Source organism: Sapajus apella, unplaced genomic scaffold (genome assembly GCF_009761245.1).
Source record: "Sapajus apella isolate SASKATOON/1434 unplaced genomic scaffold, GSC_monkey_1.0 scaffold192, whole genome shotgun sequence".
Classification (NCBI taxonomy): Eukaryota; Metazoa; Chordata; class Mammalia; order Primates; family Cebidae; genus Sapajus; species Sapajus apella.
This window is the reverse complement of record NW_022437132.1, coordinates 131,048-138,664: the sequence shown is the minus strand read 5'-3', so window position 1 is coordinate 138,664 and position 7,617 is coordinate 131,048. Positions and strand designations below refer to the sequence as shown.

At 51.2% G+C, this 7,617-nt stretch overlaps 1 protein-coding gene across 1 annotated transcript in view; it reads left to right on the top strand.

Moving 5' to 3' along the window:
- Positions 1-7,466: 7,466 nt before the first annotated feature.
- The window catches only part of NPRL3 (NPR3 like, GATOR1 complex subunit), a 60,791-nt gene continuing 60,640 nt past the window's right edge, over positions 7,467-7,617 (top strand). The window contains exon 1 of the mRNA XM_032269447.1: positions 7,467-7,534. The gene's annotated coding sequence lies outside the window, so the exon portion shown is untranslated. The remainder of the gene's footprint in view (positions 7,535-7,617) is intronic.

The following is a 7,617-nucleotide window of genomic DNA, read 5'->3' as shown; positions in this document are numbered from 1 at the left end:
CCAGCACTGCCCGGTCCTCCTTGCTGGTCTGTTCCTTGTGCACATTTCACAGCTGCTCCTCTCCCAGGGGTGTGCCTACCCACTCCGGTCTCACGCCTGGCTTGCTCCCTGTCCTGGGAGGTGCTGCTGCTGACCACAGGGCCAGCATGTCCCTTCCTCACCTGGACTTCTTCCAGATTGAGGTGAACTGGCCCTCCCTGGTCACCCTTCGCTGTTGCTTGGTTCAGAAGGACACTCCTGGTCCATCTCATCCTAGCACCGAGGGCCACCTTGAGCACATGGGTCCATGAGAAAGCGGTGTGAATCTGTGCCTGAGGTTTCAGCTCCTCGGCAGGAGAGAAGGCAGCAGAAAGAGAGAGAGCTAGAGACAGATGAATAGACTGCAGAGAAGACAGAGTGAGTGATGGAGGAGGCTGAGGACCAGGTGGAGGGAGAGACACAGAGCCGGGAAGGCAATTCTAGAGGCCAAGCACACAGAGCATTTGGTCGCGTGAAGGGGTCTCAGTGCCTGGGAGAATCCCTGTGGCTGCAGTGTGAGGACCTGGGGCCAGAAGGCACTGCAGGGCCGCTCTTCTCCCTAACAGAGGAGAGAAGCAGAGTTGGAGACAGAGTTTCACCATGTTGAAACTTTGTTTCCAGACTAGCTGCTGCCTATGCTGCCAGGGATGGTCCTCAGCTACCTTAAGGCCTCAGCGCCTCCTCTTTCTCTCCTGGGACCACCTGCCCTTCCCATCCTTGGCCCCCACAAGCAGAGGAATTGAATCTAAAACTTCCAGACCCTGCAAAGTATCATTATGGGCAAGCACGTTTTTCCATTGTTCCATTGTGAAACATAGCACAAGAAGTACATTATAGTTCAATGAATTGTTTGTTTTTGTTTTTGAGACAAGTCTTGCTGTGTCACCAGGAGTGCAGTGGCGTGATCTCGGCTCACGGCAACTTCTGCCTCCCAGGTTCATGAGATTCTCCTGTCTCGGCCTCCTGAGTAGTTGGGACTACAGATACGCGCCACCAGGCTAATTTTTGTGTTTTTAGTAGAGACAGGGTTTCACTGTTTCTGCCAGGATGTTCTCTGTATCTTGACCTTGTGATCCGCCTGCCTTGGCCTCCCAAAGCGTTGAGATTACAGGCATGGGCCACCGCACCTGGCCAGTTTAAGGAATTATTATAAAGTGGGTAGCACTGTAATCCTCCCCAAAGGCAACCTCCACCTGACTTCTTGCTTTTCAGTAAGTTTTTCACTACTCACATATGCATCTGCAAGCACTTTGGTTGTTTTTGTCTGCTCTTGACCTTTGTATAAATGAAACAATACAGTATGCTCTCATTTGTATCTGTCTGGTTTTCGTTTGTTTGTTTCTTTTGAGATAGGGTCTTGCTCTCTTGCCCAGGCTGGAGTGCAGTGGTACAATCATAGCTCACTGCAGCCTCGACCTCCCAGGCTTAGGTGATCCTCCTGCCTCAGCCTCCCAAATAGCTGGGATCACAGGCACATGCCACCATGCCCAGCTAATTTTTTTATTTTTTGTAGAGATGGTGTTTCATCATGATGCTCAGGCTTGTCCCGAACTCCTGGGCTCAAGTGATCCTCCTGCCTTGGTCTCCCAAAGTGCTTGTATTACAAGTGTGAGCCACTGTATGAAATGTTATTATTTATTTATTTATTTATTTATTTATTTTTTGAGACGGAGTTTTGCTCTTGTTGCCCAGGCTGGAGTGCAATGGCGCGATCTCGGCTCACCGCAACCTCCGCCTCCTGGGTTCAGGCAATTCTCCTGCCTCAGCCTCCTGAGTAGCTGGGATTACAGGCACGCGCCACCATGCCCAGCTGATTTTTTGTATTTTTAGTAGAGACGGGGTTTCACCATGTTGACCAGGATGGTCTCGATCTCTTGACCTCATGATCCACCCGCCTCGGCCTCCCAAAGTGCTGGGATTACAGGCGTGAGCCACCGCGCCCGGCAAGCCATTTTAATGAAATGTACAGAATGGGCGCATCCCGACAGATGGTAGACTGGTGGTGGTTAGGGCTGGGAGTGACTGACTGCTTAGTGAGGAGGCGTTTCCTTCCAGGGCAATGAAAGTGTTCTTGAACTAGACAGCTGTGGTTGCTCCACAGTACTCTGAATGTGCTAAATGCCAGTGAATTGCTCTCTTTAAAGTGGTTATCTTTATGTTATGGAAATCTATTTCAAAGTGAAGAGTCTTCTAGACCACATTTTTTGTTTTTTTTTGAGACAGAGTCCTCTGTCGCCAGGCTAGAGTGCAGTGGCGCAATGTCGGCTCACTGCAACCTCTGTCTCCGGGTTCAAGAGATTCTCCTGCCTCAGCCTTCCAAGTAGTTGGGATTACAGGCACGCGCTACCACGCCCAGCTAAGTTTTGTATTTTTGGTAGAGACGGGGTTTCACCATGTTGGCCAGCCTTGTCTGAAACTCCTGACCTCAAATGATTCACTCACCTCAGCCTCCCAAAGTTCTGGGATTACAGGCGTGAGCCACCTTGTGTGGCCACTAGACCACATTTCTAAAAGCTTTACTGTGTGGTCTTCTTCGTTTGGCGACAGTCCACTTTGAATTGACTGTGTTGGGGGAAGTCCGCGTCTGGTCGGCTGACATTTATCGAGCACTTTCTGAGTTCTGCACATGCCACCAAGACTCTTCATTCCGGGTGCTTGACCCTGACAACCACCCTGTGAGGGAGGGTTTATTATCCTTAGTGGGTTTTTTTGTTTTGTTTTGTTACGTTTCGTTTTGTGACAGGGTCTTCTTACTCCATCCTCTAGGCTAGAGTGCACTGTCAAGATCTCAGCTCACTGCAGGCTCAGCTTCCCTAGCTCAGGTGATCCTCCCACCTCAGCCTCCTGAGTAGCTGGACTATGGCACGTGCCAATGTGCCTGGCTGATTTTTGCACTTTATTTTATTTATTTTATTTTATTTTTTTTTTGAGGCAGAGTCTTGCTCTGTCACCCAGGCTGCAGTGCAGTGGCACAACCTCGGCTCACTGCAACCTCTGCCTCCTGGGTTCCAGCAGTTCTACTGCCTCAGCCTCCTGAGTAGCTGGGACTACAGGTGAATGCCACCATACCCAGCTAATTTTTGTATTTTTAGTAGAGATGGGGTTTCACTATGTTGGTCAGGCTGGTCTTGAACTCCTGGCCTCGTGATCTGCCCGTCTCGGCCTCCCAAAGTGCTGGGATTACAGGTATAAGCCACGATGTCTGGCCAAAGTTGTATATTTTTAGTAGAGATGGGGTCTTGCCATGTGGCCCAGGCTGGCCTCAAACTCCTGAGCTCAAGAGATCCACCCGCCTCAGCCTCCCAAAAAGCCTGGGATTACAGGTGTGAGCCACTGTACCTGGCCATCAATACCTTTGGAAAGATGAGGATACGGAAGTTCCAGGACGTTATGAAACATGTCCTAGGCTTCCATGGAGCAGAAAAGACGCGCTGAGGGTTTGTGTGGGCTCGGAGGCCAGCTGGGGCTGGGGCTGGGGCGTGTGCCTTCCTGTCCCTGAGTCTTGGTTTGAGCCTGAGCCTGTGCAGTGTGTCTAGGATGCTGGTGCCCACTGGCCTCTGGCCTGTATTCCAAGCTTCAGGCATGTTCTGTGCCTGGTCAGCTGAGGCTGAACTCACAGGGTGTCTGGCCATTTACATGCCACTGGACACTCAGCAGAATGCTGGGCTGGGTATCTGCAAACGCTTCCGTGAGAGTGGACCTTCAGTGACCCTGGGCAGGTTAATTTGCCTTGTGAGTCCTAGTTTCACTGTTTTAATCTCTTCAATGGGGATTAGACTAGCCCCCACCTCAGTGCTGGGAGGACGCTCAGCAACTTGCAGCATGAATTTTAAATTATTCCTGTTACTACTGTGCATGAGTGGGTCTCCCTGCTGGGGCAGTAACACTCAGCTGAGAAGGTGGAGGTGGCCAGGCAAGTCCCAGATAGCGTCCGTGAACCCCACCCGGCCCTCCTGCATATGGTGGTGGCCCTATGAGGCCCAGACCAAGTGGCAGGACTGATAAGGCCTCCTGCCCTGCTAAGGTCAGGCCCAGGCTGGGAGGAAGGGTCGGGGGTTTCAGTTTCCAGAAATCTACTTACCATCAAAAAAGCAGTTATGAAACTGTTATTTAATTTTAAATGAGGAGGACTTAGAGGTGTGGGATCTCATCACAGAAGAGTCTGAGGATGTCTCCTGTAACAAGTGGAGGTGGCCCTGGTACTTCATTGTCCAGAAGACACCGGGAAAGCTTAGAGCTGGGACTTACTTAGGGACCATGTGCTCTGAGCCCTGTTACTGGTGAGGAAACCAAGGTCCAAAGTGGTACCCACTGACCCTCAGGACAGGGTGTGACAGGGTGTCACAATGAAGTCTCATTCTACAACTGCCCATGAAGTGCTGACATGGACTCTGAAGTGCTGCCCATGAGAGGGGACTGGGATGGAGTGCTGCTCTCTGGACAGCCCTGCCCCCAGCCCTGCGCAGGCAAGGGCACACCCAGGACCTCCGTGGGCTGGGGGCATGGTGAGCTCCCTGTGCTTTAACCAGTTCCAGCACTCATTATTATTATTATTATTTTCTCTATTTTTCTTTTTTTTAAATAGAGATGGGGTGTCACCATGTTGGCCAGGCTGGTCTCGAACTCCTGACCTCAGGTGATCCACCCATCTCGGCCTCCCAAAGTGCTGGGATTACAGGCATGAGCCACCGCGCCCGGCCTGACTACTATAGTCTAAATAACAAACAATTAGTACCAGAGTTACCGGCAGGAGGCCAGTCTGGAGCCTCAAGGCTCTGCCCACTGGGTCAGCAGCACGGTCAGGTTAGAAGAGGGAGGCCTGAGTCACAATTCTGGTGCCTTCGTCTGGTGGCACACAGACTCTCAGTGTCCCTGTAAGGAGGCCTCCAGTACCATCAGCAGCCATTTCCCTGGGTTCCCCCACCCCCATCTGTCCCATGTCATCCTTCCAGCCTCAAGCCCTGCTCCTGCACTCTCATCTCCATTCCAGAGGTACTCCTGGGAAGTGTGGGAGAACTCACAAACCTTTTGATTATACATAGAATCAAAACAGGCATGACTGGGGTAAAGGCTTGCAAAATCTGTAACAGAGGGAATCTATTCCTTAGAAGACAGCCAAGCCATCAAAGAACAGACAACCTACCAAGAAAACAAGAAGGCAATTCTCAGACCCTGCAAGTAATCAGGTGATGCAGCTCTCTCTCTTAATCAAAGAAATGCAACATAGAAGAATATGTCATTTTCCATTCTGGGAATTTCAGAAAAAAAATGTTATGCAGCCTGTGCAGGAAAATGCATCTGTTGGTAGTGCTGAGACATTTCAAACGTACACACTCTTCACCCTGGTGAGTCTAATCCACAAATCTGTTCTGTCAAATACACATTTGTGTCAGTGTTCGTGCAAGAGGGCTACTCGGAACAGTGAAAATGCTCACCCCTCAGTCAAGGGATTAGGTTCCGATGCATTTGATATACGTGGGAAAGTTCCGGAAGTCGCTATAGAAGAACTTTACCTTTAGTCACTTCCTGGGGAAGCCTGGCATAGGGTGGGTGAGGTGATTTTTTTTTTTTAAAACAACGTTATTGAGATATAATTGACATACCATAAAGTGTATCCACTTGAAGTATACACTTCTATGTCGTTTAGTATTCACAGAGCTGTGCAACCATTAGCACAGTCAACTTTAGTACATTTTCATCCCTCGCCTTCAAAAAACCCATAGCCGTTATCAATTGCTCCTTATTTCACCTCACCCCCTGGCAGCCCTAGGCCGCCACTAATCTTTCTGTCGCTATGGATTTGCCTATTCTGGGCATCTTACATAAATAGAACCGTATATTAGTAGGTCTTCAAGACTGATTCATGTGCCAGTACTTCATTCCATTTTACGGCTGAATAGCATTCCATCATATGAACTATACCAGAGTTTATTCACCCCTTCATAAATATACCCTCAGTGTGCTTCCACTTTAGGCTATTATGAATAATATTACTAAGAACACACATGCTTTTATGTGGACATACGCTTTCTTTTCCTTTTTTTTTTTTTCTCCCCCCACCTTCCCCAAGATGGAGTCTTGCTCTGTCGCCCAGTCTGGAGTGCAGTGGTGCAATCTCAGCTCACTGCAACCTCTGCCTCCTGGGTTCAAGCGATTCTCCTGACTCGGCTTCCCAAGTAGCTGGGACCACAGGCGGGCGCCACCACACCCAGCTACTTCTGTGTGTTTTTAGTAGGCACGGGGTTTCACCATGTTAGCCAGGATGGTCTCAATCTCCTGACCTCGTGATCCACCCACCTCGGCCTCTCCAAGTGCTGGGATTACAGGCCTGAGCCACCGCGCCTGGCTTGGACACATGCTTTCATTTCTCTTGTCCGTATATCTAAAAGGGGGACTTGCTGAGTGTTGCGTTAACGCTAACCTTTCAGGAACTGCCAGCCTGCTTTCCACAGCGTCTGTAGCATCTTACATTCCCACCAAACAGGAGAGGGATTCCCATTTCTCCACAGCCCTGCTGAGGGGTATTTTGTCTTTTTGATTGTCGCCATCGTAGGAGGCGTGAGGTGGCATCCATTTGCAGCTTTGATTTGCATCTCCCTCACGCCTAATGATGTGGAGCATTCTTTTATTCCTGTTTTTTGTAGTGACGGGGGGTCGCCCTGTTGCCCAGGCTGTTCTGGAGCTCCCGGCCTCTCACACCCGGGACTCAGCCCCGAGCCTCCGCCTCGGGCTCAGCATCGTCGGGTGCTTATTGGCCATTTGCATAACGCGCTGGAAAAATACTCATATCCTTTCCGGATGTTTCAATTGATTGTCTTTTTATTGCTGAGTTGTAAGTTTCCTGCATTCTAGATACAATTCCTTGTCAGATAATGTGACTTACAAGTATTTTCTTCTGTTCTGTGGGTGGATTTCTCATGTTTTTGGTGTCCTTTAAAGCACAAAAGTGTTTTTTTTTTCCTGAGAGGGCGTCCAGCTCTGTCACGAGGCTGGAGTTCAGTGGCGCGATCGCGGCTGACTGTACCCTCCGCCTCCCGGGTTCAAGCGAGTCTGCTGTCTCAGTCTCCCGGGTAGCTGGGATTACGGGCGCGCGCCAGCACGCCCGGCTAATTTTTGCATTTTTAGTAGAGACGGGGGTTTCACCATCTTGGCCAGGCTGGTCTCGATCCTTGACCTCGTGACCCGCCAGCCTCGGCCTCCCAAAGTGCTGGGATTACAGATGTGAGCCACCGCGCCCGGCCGCAAGCGTTATTTTTAAAATGAGGAAAGCAACACAGAGGAACGCTGACTCGATCCCGCGCCTTTCCCAGCCACAGCAGTGAGCGGGACCCCGGGGCCCCAAGCGAGAATCCGGCCCTCCAGACAGCGCCGCGGCGGCGCCGACGCGTCCGGAAGACCCCGCGCCTGCGCATTCCGCTACCCGCGCCTGCGCCGTTTCCCGGGTCCGCGCGCGCCCCTCGCCTCAGCACCTCCTCCGGCTGCGTCGCCGAAGTCTCGCGAGCCCGGCGAGCGGCACGTGAGGTGGTGACTGTCGCGCTGCTCTCTGCGCCTCCGGCCCGGCCTCCTCAGGCCCCCTCTGTCTCCACCCTCGTCCTGCTC